This window comes from Equus caballus, chromosome 20 (assembly GCF_041296265.1).
Source record: "Equus caballus isolate H_3958 breed thoroughbred chromosome 20, TB-T2T, whole genome shotgun sequence".
Lineage (NCBI taxonomy): Eukaryota > Metazoa > Chordata > Mammalia > Perissodactyla > Equidae > Equus > Equus caballus.
The window spans coordinates 21,345,281-21,371,444 of record NC_091703.1 but is presented as its reverse complement, the minus strand read 5'-3'; the positions used below and the strand labels follow the sequence as shown (position 1 = coordinate 21,371,444).

The window sequence follows — 26,164 nt, the reverse complement described above, 5'->3', positions numbered from 1 at the left end:
ACCCAAACCCACCATACCTTTAGAAGAATAGCCTCTGCTGGCAATCCTCTCCTTGCAGGCTTTCCTCTGGTTTCTGACTGTCAATCCATCAATGAGTTCTTCTCTTAGCACCAAGGTTTCTAGACATGTATTTTATATCTTCTTGCACATGTCTACTGGTACCTGCATTACCATTGGAAGACTCTTTTGCTTTTAGTACCAGAAGTGCCCTGATGTAGCACCATCGAACCCTCCTTAATCCTCCTATACTCTGACTCTGATTATGTAGTATCTGAGAATATGCGTCCCCACAATGCACCCTCTCGGCTAGTGGAAGCATCACTGGATTGCAGTCATGATCCCTGTTCAGGAGACTCCGGTTTTAACCTGATTGGACCCTGACTGGTATCTGTAGGATAAAAGAGAAATGTTGCTGAGTAGTGAAGAGAATGTGTCCAGACCTCCAGCCAGAGGGAGAAAAGGAAGGAGGGCGGGAGGGAACTGAGCTAATCTTCATTCTTCTAGCAGATACAGAGGCTGGGAAACATCTCATCCATAACAACCAAATCATAGCTCACTCTCCTTTGTGCTCCTTTCCATAAAGCAGTTAGAGAAGAAAAAAAAAATTAAGTCCCTTTTCCCCCCTAGCCTTTATTCTTTTAGCCAAATTGTGACAAGCCACTGATTTCTACCCTATAAATTATTTAAAATTCCACCTTCACATTGGGATTGGAAAATCAATCTCCCTGATTAAAAAGTGACCAGCTTCACATTTCCAAATGTCTCTTTAATCTTTTAATTATGTCTGGTTACAGACAGCAGGGGACTCAAAGAAGCGGAGAAATGCACTCTGTGCTAACTGAACTCAAAAGATCTATAAGTCCATCAGCCTTTTTACTTAACCATCTGGCATTATTACTGTCAGGTAGGACTGCTTTTAGAAATACTGCCGGAAGACTAGAATCTTCATATACTCCTATTTCAACGTCGTATGTAAAGTTTTGTTGTTTCTAATTTCTCCAATTAAATTACGTATTATAGGATCTAACTGGAGACTTTGCAGATGTAAAAGCCAGTTTAATAAAAAGCACTGAGGCATGTAGATGTCCCTGTACAGGCCTGAGAATTCAACCAAACCCCACCATCATAAACAGAGCGAACCAAAGTCACCCGGCCAAATGTATACATTTGTAAATTGACTCTCGGTGCCAAGATTTTTGGAAGAAGAATTACAATCGCTTCAACAACCTGATTTCTCATGAAAAACTGCGCCTCTCTATTGAGTCAGATGGAAAACAGCCTCCAGAAGGCTCTTAAATGTAAGCAACAGATTACTGAGTGCAAAACAAGGAGCGAGGGATCCAGGTAAGCCTTCCAGTGATTCTTGGAGAAGTCATTTATTATGTGCATTGTTTGAAAATGCAGTGAAGTCTGCGATAACGTGGCCCAAGAAACCAAAGCATTTCAAAACCCAAAACCCAGACACACAGCCCGCTATTCTTAACTCTGGATCTCGAGAAGCATCAGCAGAAATCCCTGCTGACTAATCGGCTTGTTTAAGCACTGGAAACCGCTGTTTTAAAATGTTCTTGCCGTGATATGAATTGCACCGTACATTTCACAGCCCCTTTTTCAAGTGCCTAGTGGAGACTAAGCACCACATTTAGCGTTTTAAGGTTCAGTCTAAACAGAGACTGGATCGGAGGCTCCAGGGAGACACGTCAGAGTTGAAATGGCAGATTCCAATTCTCTCACCTGGGAGTCTTTGCACAGTTGAGATGTTTGGGCATATACAACACTGGTGACTCTGAAGCACCTCGACAGATGACTGCAGGCAAGAGGAGAGATTCACTGGGAAGGGTTTGAGGCAGTGAACCACTTTTGCAGTCTAAACTGCCTTCAGCCCGGCAAGTTCAGTGGGCTTTCCTCCATCTAATCTAAGTGGGACATTGCTAACACCCACTGGAGAGGATGTCTTCCACGGTCTTGCTTCCATGTGCTTCTGATAACATCCCTGGAACTCTTAAACTTAAAGGACAACCTCCTTATCTATCCTCGTGTTTCAAGGAACACACCTGAAACCTCTTGGAAATAATGAAAATTTGTATTCCCCAAAACTATTCTGAAAAAGATGATTTAACTCACGTCCCCTATAAGATTGCTCAAAATTTTTCTAATCTCAGCACTACATGCTTCAAAAATCCAAACTGGAGCTAATTTAGACACCCCACTTAAGTTGATTTGGTGTCATAATGGCATAATGATTTCCTTTAGACAACCAACTTTTAAATGTACTATATTTATGTCCTTACAATTTTATTTTATTTTATTGTTTTTGGTGAGGAAGTTTCACCCTGAGCTAATATCCATTGCCAATCTTCTTCTTCTTCTTCTTCTTCTTTTTTTGTTTGAGGAAGATTAGCCCTGAGCTAACATCTGTGCCAATCTTCCTCTACTTTTTATATGTGGGATGCCTCCACAGCATGGCTGATGAGTGGAGTAGGTCTGTGCCCAGGATCCAAACCTGCAAATTCAGGCTGCCAAAGCAGAGCACACGGGGAACTTTAACCACTTAGCCACAGGGTCAGCCCCCTTACAATTTTAGTTTTTATTTTTCTGTCTGAAGCCCTATAATCTTCTCTGGAGAACACATTGGACCTGTTCCTTCCTCTTGGATTGGAAGGATCTTCAGCCCAAAGCACTGTCCTTCTGACCCAACCTTATTTAAATAAAAAGGCTGGACAGTGAATCAAGAGAAACCATCAAACATTCATTAGGCATCTGCACAAGCCAAGTGATAGAGGATATAGGGATAAATACACACGGAGATATTGATACATATTTACATCAATAGGTATAGTTAGAGAGAGAGAGTTTAAAATCAAGAGAAACATACTAAAATAACTAAATAAATACAAGGTAGAATAAAATAAATTCCAAAAGAGAGGAAAACTGATTTGTGCAAAAAAGATGATAAACTTCCTTTGAGGTATATTGAGTATGAGTTTCCTAAGAGGTGGAAATGAGTGTGCAGATTGGCTGTCATCAGCATTGAAGTCATAATTAGAGCTCGGGGAGTAGGTGAGATTCCCCTGGGAAAAAATGAAAGAAAAAGACATGATCAACAGTAATATTGCAGAATCAAAAAGCATAAGCTCAAAGAAGTCCTTGTAAGAGTGTTTAATCTAAAAAGGTGTTTCAAAGAGTCAGCTAGTACAGAGAACTCAGGAAACTAACAGACATGAGGCCATTGGCTAGTAGATCCCTTTGGAGCAAGGCATGTACCAAGCACAGCGGGGAACAAATGAGGAAGGCATGGGCTCGGAACACAAACGACTTCCAACATAACTAGGAGGACAAAGCTGACCAAAAGAGTGGCACTACAGCGCAGTGCTAAATTGTGCAATGCCAATTATAGTGCCTGGGGAGTTCTGTATAGTCCAAGATGCTGGCTGCCTAGGGGACTTTGACCCCATTGGGAGCAGAGGCAGATGCTACCCAGATTGCTGCCGTAAAATGACATTGAGGATAGGACTGCTTTTTTTTTTTTTTTTAAACTAACAGCCCTGATATAATTTTATTGCCGAAGTTAGAAAACGAGGAAGGATGGGTTAGCCAAACATTGTTCTTGCATTTATGAACAGAATAGTGAATGAAGATATAATTGGGAAATGCCACACTATAGCTCTGTGGAGGAAAGCTACCAAAACACGAAAAGACACGTGGATTCTCATCTCACTGGTGGTCTCCTCTTGCCTTTACTCTCATTGTAGAGCCTCACAGCCAAAGACTCTGCTCTCTGGGGCTGCCAAAGGAAATGATTGCCAAATGGTCTTTTAAACTAAGAATGGAGACAATCCATTGCTTCAGACACCTCTTTTACCTCAGGGACACTTCTTTATTTTCTGTACTACAGTGTACACAAGCAAGGTTGGATCTGAAGTGTCATTTAGGTGTTTAAAAATAATGTTAGTGTTTCAGGGCCAGCCCGGTGGGATAGTGGTTAAGTTTGCGCACTCCACTTTGGCAGCCCAGGATTCACAGGTTAAGATCCCGGGCGTGGACCTATGCACCACTCATCAAGCCATGCTGTGGCGATGTCCCATGTACAAAACAGAGGAAGACTGGCACAGATGTCAGCTCAGGGACAATCTTCCTTGGGCACAAAGAGGAAGATTGGCAACGCATTAGCTCAGCGCCAATCTTCCTCACCGCCCCCCCAAATAATAAAAATAATGTTAGTGTTTCTTAGCTCTATTTGCAGCACCACGTAACAAGTAATCCAGGAACTCATAAAAGAATGGTGATTTATTAATATCAGCAAATAGTTAAGGAAGTATAGTCTAAAGGAAGAAAGTGGCAAATAGTGATTCATATATCAGGAAAATACCTCAACCCGTGGAATCCAAACATTCTTTTATTCATTCATTCATTCAAGAAATACTTGTTAAGTGCCAACGTCATGCCCAGCATTGCACTAAAGGTGGGGTTACAGTAAGAATAGCATATGATCTCTGCATTTGAGAGTTTCACTGCCTGGTAAAGGAAGGAAGAAAGAAAAAATAATATCTACCATTTATTCTGCATCTACTTCCCATTAAGAACTGCCTTTGGCGCTTTATCTAGTCTTGCTTATTGAATACAATAAATCTGTGAGTTAGGTGTTATCTCAGTCTGATGCAGTAGGAAACTTAGACGCAGCAAGCTCTAGTAACTAGACCAAAGTCACACAGCTAATACACGGAATTCAAACCCAGCTCCACTGGCTTCAAAGACCACACTCTTTGCACTGCACCATGGGACCTCCCTGAAATGAATAAGACCTTCAACCTGCCATCAAAGATTACACAGACGTGTTTACAAATAATAACAATGACGTGATTACTGTAATAATAATATCACTTCCAAGGCTTACCCAGGACTCTTCTGAGCACTGAGGAGCATTTCTGAACCCATACACTCCACTGAACGACTCCAATGGCCAAAGCCTAGGGAGCCTCTTGTGGAGATGTATTTAGAGTTTTTGTCCATCTCTGGGGAAGCTTCTCTAAGGCACAGGGCTAGCTAAGATAGAGTATCTATCTGTCTATCTATCTATCTATCCATCTATAGCATATAGCTGTATATCTAAGATATAGCATATAGCTATATGGACTCATTTCCAACCTTCACACTAGCCAAAGCCTTGGATGCTACATGAAGAACATCAAGCAAAAATGACCTAGGCATGTTTGTCACCTTCAGGGGGAAGGGTGCTCCCATCGCATTGGGTGCATATTTCTAAACTAAGACAAATTACATTGCCTAATATTTATCTGTTTTCTTTCTAGTCTCTTTCACTGGACTGTGAAGCTTTCCAGGCCAAGGACTCTGTTTCATTTACCATGACATTACCAGTTCATACAGCAATTCATTGCACTTAATAGGTGATCATTAAAATGTTTATTGAAGGAAAGAAGAAAATAGCAGTTCTATTAACTCGTTGTTGTTGTTGTTTTATGTTTATTTGCAAAAGTTTTTGCTAAGTCCTAAGAGAATGATCAGCACAAAACTGAATAAGACAAACCCTGGCCCTGGTCTTAACCTGGTTAGCGCATCCAACTTTCACATATTATTGGTTTAATTCATAAGGAAAGACCAGTCTTTGCAGGTATCAACACTGAAATAAATGCTATGCTAATATGGTGTATAGTTTCCTACTCGGATTTTATTTATCAATACGTTAAGGTCCAATATCTCTCAAAAAATAAGCTGTAACTTAGAAGTAATCATCAATCAAATTACAAAATTCATATCTACTTAAATGTGAGACATTTATTTATTTATTGCTACTCTTTCCTAGAATCCCACTTGCATGTCAGTAAAAGAATACAAAAGTATAAACCCTCAGAATGAACAGAACAGCAAAGAGGACAACAGTGGACAAGAATATTAACAAATATCTGTCATATGAAAACTATTACAGGAGTGACAACAGTTTAAGCAGAACAGAAAAGGCTGGATTCTATGTGCCCATAGAGGCAACCCAATAAGAAACAAGCTAGTCACCCTTCAGAACTCTGAGAAGGCTGGGGAACTGGAGGCATGGGGCCCATAGAAGGTACAGGCATGAGGTTAAGGGTGGATTGAAAGTCAACCTAAAGCACAGTTAACTCTTTAAGTTCCATCCGTCATCATCACCTCCCACCCCCAGAGACAGATGATTATTCTAAAAAAATTGAACCAGCCAGTCGCAAGACTAGGGACCCAAGGCACAGAAGATGGAGAAACAGGGGCTGTTAGCAAAAGTCGGGTCACCGAACTCTTCCAGCAGCCTCTTCCACCTACCACCCAGAAGGCCACAGCCAGGATTATAATGCCCAGGAGGATATTTGGGAAATCCTTCCGTGGAGAAATTAAAGGGCTTCAAGGAACAGACCTGTATAATTCAGGGGTACCCTAGGGAAAATGTTGGCTTACTGTCCCATCATTCTATAGTGAATCCCTCAGTCGGTGAACCTTACACAGGCACACAGAACATTCTCTGGGCGTGTGATTCTCTCACAGCCAAGGATCGCAAGATTTGAGGAACAGCCTCCAATGTGAAAGACAGAGTCCAAAGAAGCAAACCAAAAACAAGGAAGTCAGAGGGAAGAAAGACAATGCAGGGATTAGAAGAACACTTCAAACAAAGTATGATGACTCTCCACAGAGATGTTAAAAACATATTGCATCTATGAAACAGCAGCAAGAATAGGTGCTATAAAAATGGAACAACCTTAGAACATGAAAGATTCCCTGGAAATTAAAAATATGAGCCCTGATTTTTTTTTAAATCAATAGAAAGTTTGGGAGATAAAGTAGATGAACTCTTCCAGAAAGTAAAACAAAAAGATAACGCAGGCATTAGTAGGGAAAAGATAAGAAAATGTGAGATGAATCCAGAAGGCTCAGTAGCTGATCCATAAGAGTTCTACATAGAAATCAGGGGGAGTAGAGAGGAAGAAACAAACTGTCAAAGAAACAGCACAGGAAAATTTCATAGACCTGAGGATATGGATCTTGAGATTAAAAGGACCACTGAATGCCCAACACGATAAGTAAGAAAAGACCCAACCAAGGCACATCATTTTGAAATTTCAGAACTCCAGAGAAAACGCAGTGCTCACATCAAAATTACGGGGAATCAGAATGACACTGGACTTGTAAACAGAAACATGGAAAGCTAGAAGATAATGGTGCAATGCCTTTAAATTCAGAGTGAGAATTATTTTTAACCTAGAATTCAATTCTCAGCCAAACTACCAAATAAATGCGAGGGTAGAATAAAGATATTTTCAGGCAGGAAAGTTCTCAGTAAATTCACCTCACATGCACCCTTTCTCAGGAAGGGTGTGCCACCAAAATGAGGGAATAAAGCAAGAAAGAGGAAAACATGAGAACTGGAAAGGAGAGGCACCAACACAGGAAGGAGTGAAGAAAATCACCAAGATGATGACGGAAGGAAGTCCTGGGATGACAGTGGTATAGTGGCCCCAAAGCAAAACCAGTCAGGGTGGAAAAAAGAAAGGCCTTGCGAGGGAGATGTTCGGACTGATAGATTATCTGTTCTATGTTATTACCATGTGGAAAGTTTTGGGGAGACTGTTGGAAGCCGTGGCAGAACTTAGGGATAGTTATACACGAAGCTAGGCTGATGGAAAAAACAAGGCGATTATTAACTCCAAGAAAAACAAAAAGTGATACAAGAAAGGAAAGGTAATTACAGTGTAGTGTTAGCTAAGTAGAACACATTATTTACACAGTTATAATAACATAAATCCTGAATATTGATTTAACCAAAAAGGGGAACAAGAGGAAATGATGTTGTGGGTTGGGAGATTTCAGTCCTCCCCAACTGTTACAGTCGCTAAATAATGTTCTAGTAGGACATATACATTACTTAGAAATATGGAGGTCAATCCAGGAGGAACTGAAAAGTTAATTAAAAGTAGCTGCCTGCAGGGACTGCTGGTGAAGTGGTTGAGGCAGGAGAATTACTGGGGGCTTTTTTTCTTTATCTTTTAAAGCCCTTGAGTAATCTTTGATTCTGAAAATGTATGCATTTATTTGGATAAACTTGCAGTTATTTTTAAAAACATTAAGCTGCCATAACTCTGATTCTAAGGAGGCTTATGATCAACAAATTAGGTACATTTCTGCGTTCAAGCATCATATATCCTAAACACAGAATTGAGAAAAATCGTACAGAATATTTTCTAGCTAACAAAGCATAGCAGATTTCTGAACTAATCTGGATGCATTTGATCGTGCTTCTCCTCCGCAACCTGTATACATCCTTAAAGTGTGAAAAAGTTACATGAGTAGATACTTCCATGCTTTTCAAAGACATTTAAGAGATTAATTATAAATCCTTTATGACAATATGAGAGAATATTTGTACTCAGTAACGCTTGCTAACCAAAGCAGGAAAACCAATTGGTGTTTGGATAATTTGTAGTATCCTGATCTGAGTATAAATTCAGAGAAGGCACCATGGATAGATGGGGTTTGAGCCAAATCTTGAAGGACAAAGATGTGCAATTCGATGGACGTAGTTCCATCCCTTATTCACAGAGAACAGCTTGGAAAGGAGGAAAGCTGTAGGTCAAATCCAGAATCACAACACCCCTGAGGGTTCTCAGAAACCTGCATATTTGGAGAAATGACACTCAAGAGTCACAGAGAATGTAACCTGCTAATTCATCCCCAAACTGTAATGTCTTCATCCCCGCAGAATCCCCAGTGGAGTAATAAAGACTTCGCCTAAAGCAGCATCGAGTAGACCAAGCAATAGCTTGGCTCCTCACGATAATAATAACGTGTTAATGACTTTGATAAGGGAGGATACATATCATTATCACCTCTTAATTACCTTTTGGGCACTGGGAAAGCAGCTGTAGAATACACAAATCAAGGAGCCCGGGGAGGAAGTTTCCCTTAAAGTGGGTTCTGTGATTGTTAATTTTGTATTATCCTGCCTCCATTAATTACCTTTTTTTTTTTTTAAAGGTTACCTGCCTTTAGTTAAGAGGCAAAGTACAGGCTTGTGGTTGATTCAGTTCCAATTACAAGCATGATGTTTACCTTCGGAAGATCATTTCCTTTGGGCTTAAAGCTTCGAGTTTACCTCCTTTGTTGATTTCTCTCCCCATCTTCACATTCACCGGATGCAGTCTTGCATGTTTACTTGGCAAACCAAGAACCAGGAGACACTTTGTAGGGCTATGATTCCTTAAGAAGAAGGCACAGCCTAGTTTTTGTTCACTATAGCGCCCAGCACAATGTGCTGCATGTAATAGCCACACACAAAATATTAATTGAAGAAAATATAGATGTTTATTCCAAAATTATAAAGATTTCACTATTTTGGTTTGGATATTGCTTTTGAGATCCCTATTAGTACACGGCATTTTTATGGACAATCTAGAACATCTCTATTTCACACCCCAGTCATCAAAACTTCCTGAGCAGGCAAAGGATGAAAACTCGCTCCAACGGGTCACACACCTCTCCAGGTGAGGGGAAGAATGGCTTTAGTTTTTATTGACATGATACCCATCAAACTCTCACCCATCCTTTATCGATGCAGGGTGCAGAATCCCCAAAAGTTGAGCCCTGAGATGTCCTGCCCCCCAAAACTCGACCCAAATGCCAGCCAAGGAATGAGCGATTTTTGTGCAGTAAATCAATATCCTTTTCCCTTTCTCTCCACACAAAAGGCGACCATCAGCTACAGTTTTTCTCTGCAAGCTAGTCTCTGGGAGTTCAAGGTTACTTGAACACAATTCCCATTATCACTTCATGATTCCTCTGTTCCGATATCATCTAGCGCTCAGTGGAATTATTTTTCAGCTGTAACACTCTGGCCCAATTCCCTGTTCATCTTTCAGTGTTATCAGCTATAATATTTAATGCTCCTGAGACAACTCATTTCAACAGGTTGGCAAAATCATTGCCCACAAGAAAGAAACAAAGAGAGAGAGAGAGAGGGAGGGAGGGAGGAGGGGAGAGAGAGAGAGGGAGAGAAAAGAAAGAAGGAGGAAAGAAAAGAAGGAAGGAAGGACGGAAGAAACTGGGTTGTAAATACATTCAACTGGAAAAATTAAAATGCTGGTTCTTAAAGTTTGTCTTCCCTTGCTATTTTTCAGAAACTTTCTGCTTCCGGCCTGGACTAGAAGTAAAAGGGTTCCTGAAGTTCTTTCTATTCATGAACCAGGTCAATCTAAATCTAAGATTCTCCCTCCAGCCTGAAGTTAGCATAAAACCACAAATGATGAGTGGGCAGCTGAGATGACCGCAGATTCCATTATTTGGATGGAATAAAAAGAGATTAGAAAAAGTGCTGTCTAGATTAACAGCCATCCTGATTTTTCTACAGTGGTTCTGCATGATGTGTCTAATTTTTAAAAGTTCAACAGGTCGTTTGAATCTGATGGAAAAAAAAATAGTGCAGGCAAGTTCAATTCGCTGGGCCAGTTTATATCCAATCCTTGCACGTGAACAGACCTGGAAACCCTCCCACTCACGGCTCTCTGGCTGCTGCTGTTGGGTACCCTCATCTCACCCCAGGCGGGGCAAGGGCAGCGTCTAAGACATGAGAACATACAAAGGTAGAGGGAAAATTGAGGAGGGCACAAGAGAAACCAGACACTCCCTTCTCTTCCACCCCACCTGCAGCAGCCCTCTCAGCTCCACCCAACGCCCACCTCACAGCCCCACTTTCCAAAAGCCCCTGATGCTTCTTTGACTCTGTTCTGGCAACCAGTCCTCAGTGGCACCCCGAGGCTGGGGTTTTACTAAAACAAAGAGTAATTTTTACTTCAAACAATGGTATTTGGGAATAACCTGCTGTTAGCTTTTATTAACTAATGAATCTCTCTCTGTCCCTGGTTGAAATCGACAACGAAGGAGGGAGGAGGAGGCAAAAGCCCAAACTGCTATGTGTTTGCTGGAAGGATGGCAAAAAAAGAAAACGGAGATGGAGGAAGAAAGAAACCTTGGTTTCTAAAAGCCGTGCAAGTGAAAACTGGAAGTTTGACAGCAGGCCAGCAGGGTAGAAGAGAAAGGAAGTTGCCTCGGGGCTCATCTGCGCCCCAGGAATGGGTGTGTGAGTTGGTGGGTGTGGGTGTGGGCCAGCGAGGGCAGGAGGGCTGGAGTGTATGGACAGATGGCGCTAGCCCACCAGCTCTACTCTTAATCCCCGCTTTGCCCTCTTACGCTTTCGCACATGATCCTCTGTCCCGTCTCCATAGCCCACCCGCTGGACACTATCGAAGCATGTGCCCCGAATTTTCTAAGACAGTCTGCATTTTAAATGTCTGGTCTACTGGCCCTACAAACAAGAATAGCCAAAGCCAGCATACTGGGCTCTGGCATCAGACTGCCTGGTTTTGAATCTCTGCTTTGCCACTTATTTATTGAGAGACCTTCCGTAACCTTTTAAGCCTCGGTTTCTCATCTGTAAATTGACCATAATAGTACATTGGGTTGCTGTGAGAATTAAAAGCGATAATATGATGAACAGCTTGGAATAGTACCCATCTCTGCTACTCTCTAATAGGATCTAACTAGTATCTAATCGTAATAGTAAGCTCTCAATAAATACTAAACTTATTTTACTCATAATTGTCATTACTACACAAGTAGATGTTTTACATAGATTATCTCTAAACCTCACAACAACCCAGGAAGGGATAAAATGTCTTAGAAACTCCAGAAGTTGGTGACAAGACTACATCTCCCACATAGTCTTTTCTACCAAGAAAATGGTCCAAAAATCTTTTGTCATGCTACTTATCCCCATTTTAAGATGAGAAAACATGGCCATGGTACACAGCGCTCTCTTAATCTTCTCCCATTTGGTCCCAGGCTGCCACGAGAGAGGCTGGATGGGGCAATAGGGAAGGAAGTTTCCCCTCTCTCTCTGTAATGGCAGAGTAGGAGGGGGCAGGGTGTCACAGTCCCAATGTACAAAGTTGGAACTCTATTACTTTCTGAAAAAATCTATTTACATATGGCTAGATTCTATAGTATTAATGTTATTCTGTGCTAAACTTTAGGTTCCCAGTGGATAGAATAGGCTTTTACGTGCTAGCCCAAGGACATAATCACTATGCAAAACTGAGTTTGAATTAGGAAAAGGCGCTCCAAAGTTCCAAAGGATATTCTTAGCAATGAACTCTTAGGACACCACTGTACATAATTTGGAAGCTTCCTGTATGATTTTAAGTCAATCGTATGCCTTTCCCTACTAAGAATCTATGGTAGATCTTCACAGTCAAATCAACACTAGCTAAGCCTTAGTAACCATCTGCTTTTGACCCTACGGGACTGCAGAGCTATCAAACTCAGGAGGCAGGCGCTCTGTCAGCAATTTGAAACCTTCCTGCAGCATAATTCTTTTCCCATTGTATCATGTACATTGGTTTATCTTTCCCAAGAGACCGAGTCAGGTCAGAGTCCCCAGAGCTTAGCAAGGTCAACCTCCCAGTAGGTGCTGGAGAATCTTTGCAGACTATGGAAGTGGTTACCTCTCTATTATAGCAGAGTTTTCTGCCCATCTACGAGCCGGATTTAAAAGTCCCAATTCTAAGGTTCTATGAATTATTGAATACTTATTATGGATTTAGCACTCTGATGTCGTTACTGGAGGAAAGGGAAAGTGAGGAGAGTTTAGACATTAGTCACAAAGTTATCCTAAGGCACTTACAATTTAAGTGGAGAACTAAAACTAACACATGGAACAATCAAAGGACAATACATCCTAGCACATAATTAAGTTCTAAATTCCTTGTTACAGATGAAATTATGAGGGCAGCAGGGAGGAACAGCAGCGTGAGCCGGAGGAATCAGGGAAGACTTCTACGAGATATGAGACTTGGGCTGGCCCCTGGAAGGACAACAGGGAAGAGCAATAATCTCTATAAAGACAGGGGCAGAGATGAGTCTGTTCACGGGTCAGTGAGACCAATTCGGCTAGGGAGAGAAATTGGCAGCGTGGAGCCAAATTACTGGTAGTCTTGGAAGTCAGCCTAAGGCGTTTTTACACAGGATGTGGTAGCAAATAGAAGCAGCCTGGGAAGTTTTCAGACGGGACTCACTCTCCATTATTTCTCTTCCTCTTCCCGATGAATGAAGTCACTTGCATTGGCTAGGATCACCCTGTGGGTGGTGAATTTCTGAGAATGTGGCAGATGAAAGTGGTGGTGGCAGCATCTCATTCTGTTTCCCAGATGGTGGTAAATCTAGGCCGGGAAGCGCCACTATTTCCCCAAATTCTGTGACTTCACAGAAGTTGCAGGAAACAGGGTGGAGATGGGAATAAAGAACTTTCCTCCACAGCCTTGGAAGGTGGTATTTTACAACAGGCATATGGTGCTGGCTTCGATCAGAGATCATTTCCACTTGTGTGCCGCTTCTCATGATAAATAAGAAACCCATCAGAGAAGTATCCTCGTGGGAAAACAGCCCAATGGTGGGTGATACTAACGTCTATCTTTCTAGATCATTGAGATTTTATACAGATAGGTAAGTATGTGTTTTTTCTTTGTCTCTGACAGCAAACCCTTGATGGATTACATAGGAATGGCTCTCCATGAAAATAAGTTCACCACAAAATTTGAGCTATCGTTATAACATCCTGATTATCTCAGAATAATAACTGTTTGGAGCCATTGTGATATTCATAAAGTATCAGAGCTTTAACAAAATGAAAACATGCCAGAGAATAAATACCCTTCACATTTTATGGAACTACTCGATTTGAATAAAATAAACCTTAATTAAGTTTACGTATGCAGATTAATTCTACCTAGCCGTTTTCATACTTCGTTATTAATCACAGTTTTCTTTTATGTCTCATTGAAATTAGCCCTAATCAATTTAGAAAATATTAACAAAAGAAGCCATTAAATTTCTATATATTAAACATGAAATATTATCTAAATAAAAGAAAAAAGAGATATATTTGAAAATATACTATGAAACAACAAGAAATAATTTTTTGCGTGTGAGGAAAATTGGCCCTGAGCTAACATATGTGGCAATCTTCCTCGATTTTGTATGTGGGACGCTACCACAGCATGGCTTGATGAGTGGTGTGTAGGTCCGTGCCCGGGATCTGAACCTGAGAACCCCAGGCTGCTGAAGCGGAACATGTGAACTTAACCACTATGCCACTAGGCCAGCCTCAGGAAATAATTTTATGGAACTAATTTTACGTAAATTTGAAATTATACTTGAGATCAAAGAAATCATATGTAATTGTGCCTATCTCCATTGTATATCTGTGGTCCTACTCTGTTTGTCTATATCTCCATAGACTAGTCTTAGAATGATTTCTTGTATGAGCAATAAAAGGGATCTTCTACCAATGAATAAGGTAGCAAGAAAATGTTTGGGGAAAACATATTGAGAAGCGAGTCTGGTCTTTTGTTTTATATATTAGTGAATAATCATAACAGTTTTAATTAATGTACTTTCTACAACCTAAATACATTTAAAATCACATTTTCAACAAGCATAAAGTAAGGGTCATTGCTTATGAAATCCATTTTGCTGGTAGAAAAACTGATTGCAAGAATAAATGATTTATTTAAGGACAGAAGGTCAATAACAGATAAAATCAAATCTAGCTGTCTTGACTTTCAGCTCAAAATACTTCTCATTAACCCTCATTTATGTCTAGGATGTTACCCACCACTGGACAAGATCTCACTTAGCCCAGAGAAAGGCTCCGAAGAGAAAAACAGAAGGTGTTAGGATTTGTCTCCCTATCACCTACTCCCTCTTTTAATTCACACTGGAAATTAAACCACTGGTTCCTAAATATTGCTGATCATCAAAATCATCCATGAAGCTTAAAAACAAGCAATGAGGGTCTGGCCCGGTGATGTAGTGGTTAAGTTTGCGCGCTCCGCTATGGCAGCCCGGGGTTCACGGGTTCAGATCCAGGATGCAGACCTACACACCACTCATCAAGCCATGCTGTGGCAGCATCCCACATACAAATAGAGGAAAATTGGCACAGATGTTAGCTCAGGGACAACCCTCCTCAAACAAAAGAGGAAGATTGTCATCAGATGTTAGTTCAGGGCCTATCTTCCTCACCAAAAAAACCCACAAAAAAACCCAAAAAAAACATTCCATGATCAGGACCCACACCAGAGCTGTTGAAATACAATCTCTGGAAATGGAGTCCTTTTAGACTTCTTTTTCCAGAAAAATAACATCATAGGTTTAGGAACCAACTACCTGACACACTTACACATTGCTTTTTATTTCCTGTTTAGAAGTGTCCTGACTTTTATAATCCTCTTAATCTGCTTTTCGTCATTTTCATTTTTTATATTTTCTGTTGCTTTTGGCCTTTTTAAAAGCTCTCCCCAAAGGATTTTGATGATCTTGCAGTTTTGGAAAGCAGGTGGTCTTAGAAGATTTCAAAAACACTCTGTTTTAGAATGAAAGAATTAAGGGGAAATAATTTGGCCTGGGAGTGTCTTACTCCTTATCTGTCAGCATGCTGGAGATGGTTGTTAGGGCAAGAAGATTCATGAAGGACGCAATACCAAGGAAAATAGATAAAGAAAGAGGAGCTCATTCTCTCCGAGGAAGAAACAGACTCAGCTACACTAGCTACACAAGGGTTATCCCGTGACCCATTTTAATTCTCTAAATGACAGTCTCGAAAGAAGAACAGGCTCTTTACAGGCGAGCAAGGCCATCGCTGAGAGTTCTTTTATCCTCTTTGTTGCACACAGTTCTATTAACCAGTGTTATAATAGGATCTATCCAGAAACCTAATACAATGAAACAAAACAACCAAATTACAGAACAAAATTACGAACTTCCCATTCTTCCAGAATGCTTGGCAAAGAATTTTAATTAATCCAACATTGTGATAAATTGGTAATTAGGGTGCTTGCCATTTCATATAATGTATTTAACAATCATCGTATCCTGAATACAACTTTTTTTTGACAAATCAAAGAGCATGGTAGATGGTCAGTCATATCTTTAGTTCTCAGTGTGCAATGCTTTTTTTTTTTTTTTCACTGAGGAAGATTCACCCTGAGCTAACATCTGTTTCCAATCCTCCCTTTTTTTTCCTTGAGGAAGATTAGCCCTGAGCTAACACCTGTGCCCATTTTCCTCTGCTTTGTATATGGGACACTGGCTCAGCAAGGCTTGATGAGCAGCGTGTAGGTCTGCATCTGGGATCCGAACCCATGAGCTCCATGCACAGGACAGGCTTCCCCACCCCCGTGATAAAGAATTACCTGGTAATTCAATATGTCAATAGTGCCAAAGTTGAGGAACTCTGATCTAGAGAAATCAATTAATAAAGTGTGAAAAGAGCTTAAACTGAACAAGTGAATAATCTATATCTATATAATGGAATATGTAGGATATAGTAATCCATAATCCACAAATTACCATTTTCAATGTAAAGAGCCCAAGGCCAGAAGCATCCCATGCATGTGGCATAGGACAAAACAGCAGACCAGCTCAGATCACTGCTTCAGATCCCTGGTTGTCACATGGCACCAGCTTGTTGGTGAGAAAGAACTGGAGGGCATTCTCAGAACCCTTGACAGATGGTTTGAGGTTTGTGGCCCATATTCATGGGTTAAAGACCTTGCTACTTATAATTCAGAATAGTTGGAACTTTGCATAATAAAGATTTTAGAGTTCAAAATGAGCAAGAGTTAGGTAAGTGGTTCATCTCAGCGAAGTTTATTTCTGCCTGAATGTGCCATGTGTTTCAGAGAAGTTAAGAAATTGGCTGAAATCAGTCCCAATGCTACAACATTCTGGAAATTGCTTTTCTTTTGAAGGTATGCCTGATTTCAGCTAGTTTGCTCGCCATGTGTTTCTTCTTCCTCCGATGTAATAAAGAGTTCTGATGATTTCAGCTTTTTGGTTGTTTGGATTTTAGCAAAGAGGTGTAACCATACTTGGATGTGAGGCATGACATATTTGAAGTTGTAGGATCAAAGAGTTTTGGGAATTTGGCTAAATATTTGGAACCCCTACCTACCTATTTCCACCTTTATGCCAGAGAGAAGCCCAGCGCGCTTATCGCTGAACTTCTTCACGAGTAACTGCAGGCAGTGTCCTTCTTTGGTTCCCAGAGATGGAAACCTCCTCCGCTCCTTCCCCACTCCCATGTCTCATCTGAAAACGATAATTCTTTGATCCTCCAGATCTGCAAGCCCTGCTCACCTTAACCTCTCCTTCTCAAAGCGCAACTGTGGCTTTGAGATTTAGATAAACGAAGTTTTCTTATTCGTGCATTAGCATTTTTATTTCCAGGCCACCTTGGGTTATTTCTTAAGCAGGCAGAAAGTGGCATTCCCTTAAATTCACAATCTTCAAAATTTAGGCAAAAATAAGGCTCCACTTAAGAAGCAAAAATGCATTGGTTAGTGATCGGGTGAAATAAAATGATCTTGTTATAGAAACCACTTAAGGAAGACCAGGATTGGTTTGCAAATACCGTGCTGCATCATTAAACCGCAGGAAGAAAAAAGGAAACCACATTACTTTACATAACTTTCGTACCTCATATAACCTCCCAGGACCTCCTCCTTTAGCCAGATTCATCATCTGCCTGTAAACCATAATAATTTTCCAGAGCAAAACACGTCTAGAAAAAGTTCCTATATTTTGGATAAAAATAAACATAACAAATTTATATTCTAGGTGATGGATGACTATGCTGAAAAGCAGGGAGAAGACCAGATCGAGTTGGAATATGTCACAAATACTCCAGTTCTCCTTCTGGGGACATGGGAGGATTTCGTTTTCCTACCCTTTTGAATTTAGACACAGCCGTGTGAAAATGGCTAATGAAATAGGAACAGAAGTGATGTGTGTCACTTCTAGTTTGCTTTGAGAGGAAGTGATAGTGGCATCATATTATGAGCTTGGATCTTTGAGTGACTCAGATAACCGGAGTCCTGAAGACCCAGCTTTGGATATGCAGCCTGAGATGTTAAGTCATAGAGATTGGGGTTTTTCATTACTTCGGCATGCCCTATTCTAGCCTGACTAATTAACACATCACTTAATATCCGGTATCTTATTTTTACTTTCTATGCCTTTTCTAAATACTGCTTATTTCCAACCTGACAAGAGAAAGGGAATTTAATAAACACACTTGAAAACATCCCAAAGAGAAAAATACATCTAAAGCACAGAGGGTAGTGTCAGGGAAGAAAAGAGTGATCATCTGACAACAGCCATTTTTACTGCCATTGTGTGTGTGTGTGTGTGTGTTTTGTTTTGTTTGAAGTATCACTTCACCGTGTTGAATATGGGAATTTGCTCCACTTTTGATCCATGCCAATTCAACATTGTTACCACAGAATAATTTTTAATGACCAATTTTTCCATGCCCTGATTTTGGTTGCAGCCAGTTTTCCACTATTTTTGATGTTTGCGATCCTTATTTGACTCTAGAATGGAGCCTATGAACTTGGAGGACACCTGCAGCGTCTGAGACTCTGCATCCAACTTTTCCATGTGCTTTTTTTCAATTCCCCCACTGTGCACCAACCACAGGTATGCAAGCGTGAAGACTGAACAGTCATCCAAAGGGAAAATTGGGTTGGTTGTGGCGATGTCTTAGTAGGAAATTGCTCCAGCCACCAGGAAATGTGTTGAACACATGACTATTGCTGGTGGTGGCAGATGTTCTACACCAGCTGACTATCAATAATTTGGAAGTTTAGCTATTTTTCTTTTTTGTTTCCACTGAGTTTGCAATTTTGTCAAAATGAAACATATACCTAATTTTTAAACATCAAACAATTCTACAGAGCCTGTAATGAAGAAGTATAATCCTCTACTCTAACCCTCCTGACCCCTGATTTACATGCTTGGATATCCACTTTAAAATCCATTCATTGTTTTTGTCCCTAGGTTTCTAAATAACCTGCTTCTTCTCTGTTGCTTGATTTTTCAGATTTAGATAGATGTATTGACTTCCCATTAAAGAACATGAAAACTTAGCTTTATTGCATTAACACCTTCCTGTGGACACACTTGCTCACATATACACAACATCAAAAAAAATTTGCTGTGTAACAAATCAGCCCAAAACATATTGGCTTAAAGTACCCATTGGTTTACTCACAGGTCTGTGAATCAGCAATTTGAACTGGACTGGGCTGGACTGGGCAATCCATCTGGTCTTGGCTGAGCTCATTCGTGCAGCTGTGGTTAGTTACTGGGTTGGCTAGGGGCTGGCTGGCCTAAGTGGCCCCAGCTGGCCTGGCTCTTCCACACGTCATGTGGTCTTTCACCCTCCAGCAGGCTAGACCAGGCTTGTTCACACAAAGGGTGGGCAGGGTTCCAGTGGTGCAAGTGGAAGCACGTGAAGCTTCTTGAGGTCCAGGCTGGGAACTGGCTCTCTGGTACTCCCACTGCATTCTCTCACTGGGCCAGTTGGATTCGAGGGGAGAAGAAATAGACTTCACCTCTTGACAGGAAAGGCTATAAAGTCACATGGAGAAGGACACAGGGAGAAGAGAATTGTGGCTATTTTTTCCATTTACCACACACAAACACTATATCCACAAACCTGCACTTCCTGGGGCCGCCCTTCTCTTTATATAGCCATATCTTATTGTATATCATGTACCACCAATTGGAGTTAAACCAGCATTCAGTAGTTACCCTATTGTAATGACTGACATTTATTTACAATTAGTTTTCATAGTGAACTAGGGTTATATATTTTTTCTTATATTAGAACTTCTGCTCTAATCCTCAGAGTAAATAATTGTCTCATTTTGAGTTGTTTGCTTAGTTTTTCTATGGATTTACCACTAATTCGGCTTCAAACTTCTGCAGTAAGGATACATTTCCTAAGAACGAGAACAACAGATGACTTCTCAGTTTCTTCCCCGACCCTGGATTCATCCCCTAGAGCCCTGTGTCTTTCCATTCCCAGCAGCACTGGGTGTTCTTTGAGCCTGCTACATAGTAACCACTCTGACATTCCCCTGGCTACTTTCTTCTGTAGAGTATCTTGTTTCTTGGCTAATAGCGTCTTCTTTCTGAGTTTTCTCCTTATGTTGGAGGAGCATCTCCTCTAGTAGATTCCTGAAAAACTGCATGGGAGGCAACTTTTCGAGATTTTTTTAAATGCCTGAAAATGCTGCCCCACTTGCAGACTTGTGGGAATTCTAAGGTGGAAATTATTTTCTTCAGAATTGTTAAGGCATTGCTTCTCTACCTCCCAACGTTGTTTTTAAGACCTCCAAGACCATTCTGATGCCTGACCCTTTGCCCATAATCAGGTTTTCTTCTCTAGAAGTTTTTAGAATACTTCTTTCATTCACGTTGTAGGTGCATTGACTTATTCAATCTCACAGCTTTTCTACTGTATTCTGGGACTTCTGTTGGATATCCTTTACAAATACTCTAATTTTCTCATCTTATTTTTCTCTTATTTTAAAACTGTTTGCTGTACTTTTTTTTCACTTAAAAATTTTTTTTAAGGAAGATCAGCCCTGAGCTAACATCTACTGCCAATCCTCCTCCTTTTGCTGAGGAAGACTGGCCTTGAGCTAACATCCATGCCCATCTTCCTCTGCTTTATATGTGGGACGCCTACCACAGCATGGCTTGCCAAGCGGTGCCAAGTCCACACCTGGGATCTGAACTGGGAAACCCTGGGCCACTGAAGCGGAATGTGTGCACTTAACTGCTGAGCCACTGGGCCGGCCCCTGTTTGTTTTACTTTTATAAAGGCTTTTTCTTTCTTTCTTTCTTTTTTTTCCCAGCTGCTTGGTCAATGACTTTATTGTCTTTGCATGAAAAATCTTCATAGAAAATTGTGGTTTGGGTTAGCTCCCAGGGGCCTGCTCCTGAGCTCTGAGGAAGCTTGCCTTCTTCTGAGCTGTTCCGTCTTTCTCCTGAGCAAGAGATATTTTAGAATAGTTCCACCTCTTCTTTTTAACTTCTTAAGCTTCTTTTCATAGGGTGGATTCTCTTATATAGTAGTATGAGTTTTCTTGTATATCTCCATCATGTCTGGAGTTACGTTGTTCTTTATGTGTTAAGAGGATTGTTCCTTGTAAGCATCTTCATCCTCTTCCATCAGATAATGCACATCAACTGCAACGTCTGACCCAGGATGTGCTTCTGATGTACTTCTGCATTGACTTCCCTGCTTTCTTAATGCCAGCTAGGGAATCATTTGGTACTGTGAGGGATTGACAAGCCTCCATCCACAACTCCCCTCAAGGCCCCCAAAACTGTGTTTCCAGTAGTTGTTCTGGCGAGGCCTGCATTCAAATAGCAGGTGAAGGCACCAGGTGGACATCAATGCTTTCATCACTGTGTTTACCCCCGGTCATCTCCGCTTGGCCTTCGTAGATCTTGTCCATGCCAAACCTCTTGAGAAACCTGCAGGCCAGCAGCAGGCCAGTGCAATACGCTGCGGCATACTTTGTTAGGCCAAGCTTCACACCATATTTTGGGAGTTCATGAGCATAAACTGTGTGGATTATCATATCCTCTTCTATACGGGTGTAAGCAATCTGACAAATGATATCTCTGTTGGTTACGTGAACTATCATCCTATATTTGGATGTGTTGTACTTATTTTTGTCCTGAATTACCAAGTGTTTCCGAGCATAGTAATCAGTTTTACCCTCTCATTTTCTTCTAAATTTCATTTGGTGTCTCTTGAGGCAGGCTTTATTCTGAATAGCTTTAACAAACATGGGCTCATGTCCATGGCTTGCCACAGACCTCTTTTTTGGAGGTTTTTAAACTTTATTTCTCTATCTATTTAATATTTATTCTTTATATTTTTATTTTTTATTTATTTTTTTAAAGACGGGCACCCGAACTAACATTTGTTGCCAATCTTCTTTGTTTTTCTTCTTCTTCTCCCCAAAGCCCCTGAGTACACAGTTGTATATTCTAGTTGCAGGTTCTTCTGGTTATGCTGTGTGGGATGCCACCTCAGCATGGCCTGACAAGCAGTGCCATGTCCATGCCCAGGATTCGAACCAGCGAAACCCTGGGCGGCCGAAGTGGAGCGTGCAAATTTCACCACTTGGCCACGAGGCCAGCCCCCTCTTTATATTTTTAAATTCTCAGAGTTCTTTAAATCATCTGAATGTTCCTTTTTAAGACCATTCTGTTCTTGTTTCACGATGCACTATCTTCTCTTATTTTTATGAGAGTTTGCTTTCTTTTGTTTTACATTTTCTTCTGCCTCCTGCATGGTCTCTTCCCTCTGTGATGTTTATTAATTTTGGATTTGGCCTTTTATGTTAGATTTTTTAATTCCAATATCTGTCAGTCCTTGGCTGTCCATTTTCAAGAGAAGTCCTGAAACACTAAAGGCAGCCGAGAGAGTATAGGTTGGATTTGCAACTGCGGAGATTCACTGTGGGGTGATCTGGTGTTTTGTGGGGTCCCCCCAATAGTCGGTATCTGCATTAGTTTTCTATTGCAGCAATCACAAATTACCACAAACTTGGTGGCTTAAAGCAACAAAAATGTATTATCTTACAGTCTGGAGGGCAAAGGTCTGATACAGTCTTGCTGGGCTAAAATTAGGGTGTTGGCAGGGCTGCATTCCTTTCTGAAGACTCCAGGGAAGAATGTGTTTCCTTCCCTTTTCTAGCTTCTAGAAGCCACTTGTGTTCCTTGGGTTTTGGCCCTCTGCCTCCATCTTCAAAGCCAGTAAGAGTCAATCAAGTCCTTTCCACATCACATCACTCTGACCTCTTCTGCCTCTCTTTTCCACTTTTAAGGACCGTGGTGATTACACTGGGCCTGCCTGAACAACCCAGAACACTCTCCCGATGTCAAGGTCAGCTGATTAGCAACCTTAATTCCATCTGCAACCTTAATTCCCTTTTGCCGTGTAACCCAACACATTCACAGGTTTCAGGGATCAGGACATGGATGTTATTCTGCTGACCACAGTGTCTGCAGGTACTTTCTCGTGGGTGATCAGTTTACCCAAAGAGGAAGCCTCTTTTCTCCCACCAGTGCACGTGCAATCCTGGCTGCCAGCATCCTAGAAGTAAGAGGAAGATGGTGCTGGTGGTGCCTCTACTTGTTTTACAGATGCCCCTTTTGTCTCCTTTGTCTCCACATGTCACGAGCGCTTTCAGCTATGCCCAGTGCCCTCTCATCCAGAACCTTCTCATTCAACCTCTTTTGAGAATAAACCTCCAGTCTTGTACTGGGTAGGGAAGCGATAGTCGCTGGCAGTGCAAGATACCGTGGGGAACCTAGATTAAATGACTCCTTAAACAGACTTTCAACCACCCCTCCTGGTTTCAGTCCTGCCCACGCCCCTTCGGAGGCAGCTGGTGCCTCTATTGCTGAGACTCTCCAGGCCTCTGTGGCTCCGTTAGACCTGATTTTTGGCTTTATTTCTTACAGGCTCTTGCCATTCAGCTTTCTCCTGTCTAGTAAGTCAGTATTGCCTATCCATCTGCTCTCTGGCTTTCAAAATATTGCTATTTCCGCTTTTGTTCTCCTAATCCTTGTTGATTTGTGCTTTAGTCTCTTACTGTCATTTTAGTGGGACTTTGAGAAGGATTGGAGGTATAATCATGTTTTGTTTTGTTTTTAAATCTACCACGTTTAGTTAGAAGTTCCCATGGTTTATAAATTTTTAGGAGCACTAAGTAATTGTGAAACCAATTATATTCTTTGTATTCCGCATGACAATCAGTTCCTATTAGTTTTCATTAAACACCAGTGACAAGAGTTCAGAAATTTTTGTACTCCCTGTGAAGGAAAAAAAAAAAAAAAAAAGAAATGGAGTGAGGGTGGCAATTACTAAGTGGCAATCTCAAAATAGTAATGTCAAAACAGCCTTATTTGCCTCGACCAGAATAGGTGCTCAATGGGGCATTTGTACGAATTATTACATGATGCCTAAAATGTACTTCAAGAATTGTGCAGGTCCAAGCTTTAATCCCAGTATCTCCAAGCACGGGCCCACGCATATTGAGTTGGTGCTGAATAAGTACTTGACGAATTCGTTAGTTGTTTTTACTGAGTTGTAGCTAGCAAAGCAAGCTCACTTCTTATTCTAAACGTCTGAAAGGAAATGTGACAAGTACTACTTTCTAATCAATTTCAGTGAAGGTAAAATATTGAATTCCTTGGAATGCATCAAATACAACTTTGATGTTTAATATACTGGTGATACTGTCATAGTAGATCAGATAAATTATGGAGAGAAGATGTGGATTTTATCATCTTTTAGTTATATTCTGTCATTAGCTCTCTTCCTCCCCCCAAAGCATGCTATTTCATTAATTGTTTTACTCTTTCTTGACAACTTCTGTGCGAGGAATGAAAGCTTGGCCAAATATGATTTTGACAATGCGATTGGGTGGGATGGCAACATCACCCAGCTGGAGGAGAGTGGTGGCTACCATCTCGGTTTCTGTCTCTTGACAAGTATTTACTGCCTCTTTTGGATGCCAGCAGTTTGCTCCACGTAAGAGGTGTTGGGAGCTAGCGCTGGGTTACCAGGGGCCTCCAGGCATCTAGCAGTTTGCTCAGACCAATGGCCAACACAGCAACTTGGCAGGCTCCAAATGAGGACTAGTTGGCTGCTCTCAGAAGCCTTCTCCCAGCCCTGGGTTAATGTCTCCATTGTCTGGGGCTTTGTCGACACCTGAGAGCGGCAGCTGCATCCAGCACCACCAGGACACAGAAACTTGGTTGCGTTAGCAAGGTCTACTTCTGCTCTGAAATGCTACTAATTAGCTGTTCGCACATGACATCTTCACATGCACACCTCAGTTCAGAGAACAGCCAGTTCAACCCGTGCATAAAAAGCTGACAACAAAAGTGAGAAAGGATGAATGGTTATGACACATTTTGTTCCTTCAGAGTAAAATAAATAAATAAATTACTTGATAAATTGTATATAGTAGTACTTTGTTGTACCATGTTTATGGTTCCAAACATGGAACCTCATCTGGAATGCTGGGTGGGTGAAAAAACAGAAGAAGAGGAAAAAATATTTCTTTTTAATCTGTTCTGCAAAGATGTAAAAGGAATTGAAGAGATGCTTATTAAAACCTCAACTAGCTTTGTGACCTTGGGCACAATCTTTCTTCTCTTAGGACCTCAATTTTTCTCATTTATAAATGTGGGGATTGGATTATTTATATATTGAACTAAGAGATTTCTTTCCATGTCAAAAACCTGAGATTCTAAAACAGGCCACTTTCCTGAGGCACTGGGGACAAAATCCTATGAAAAAGCACATCTCCCATTATATAAGGATTTGTTATATCCGTCTCGGATTTAGCATCTTTATACACACACAGGTGTTAGAAACTTGTAATGAGTAAGGAATAGGAAAGATTCAGTAGAAAGAAACAGTATATCAGGGTTTTAAAAATAGCAATATTATTTTTAAAGAGCTCTGTGCTTTGGGAGATTGTCATCTAGTACCAAAGAAAACGTTTGTCGTATTTATTTTTGCCTTTCGTTACCCCAAGCACAACTTTGTACCTGTAAGTGCGACTGGTCCAGCTCTCGGCTCGTGGGAGTGGAGATCTGGAACCGCACGGGGAAGGCATTAGAGAATTGTCTTGAGCTGCACTTCTCAGGACACGAGGTGCTTTATCAGTATTATCATGCAAAATCTCATTTCTTGCAGTCAGAAAGACACACAACTTGAAACAATGTTTTTTTCACAGACATTTTGAAAGCTAAATTTCTCTATCGTGGGTAGTAGGTGAAAGCTCAATGTTTGATTACTCATGACCTTATGGTAAAGATGACTATTCCGTGCACTTCAGCCCAGCTTTCCAGGGCACAACCAATTTTGCAGATGGAGAGTCAGTTAAAAGGACAGATAAAGCAGGGTGCTGAGGAGAGAGAATTGGCCTTGGAGCCTTAAGGGAGCAGAACTCAAAGCTGAACTCTGTTATCAACTCACTACATGGGCGACTGAGGGTGAATCGCTTCCCTTTCTGGACCTTGGCTTCTCTACCCCCATGCAATGCCCATGTCACTGCATTCTTGGCAAGAATCTCCTTTGGGCAGTTTGCTTTGTGGAATAATGCCAGACTGGAATTTTTTGCTCTCTTCTTTCAAATTTCTGGGAATAGCTTAAATAAAGAGAGATAGGATGACTACAAAATTATTTTAA

The 26,164-nt window shown here is 41.0% G+C and overlaps 1 long non-coding RNA gene and 1 pseudogene across 1 annotated transcript in view; both read right to left on the bottom strand.

The window, feature by feature from the left end:
• LOC138919399 (uncharacterized) overlaps window positions 1-26,164 on the bottom strand; it is a 60,334-nt gene that overhangs the window by 26,851 nt on the left and 7,319 nt on the right. The window lies entirely within an intron of this gene.
• On the bottom strand, window positions 20,727-21,843 carry LOC100066879 (large ribosomal subunit protein uL18 pseudogene; annotated as a pseudogene).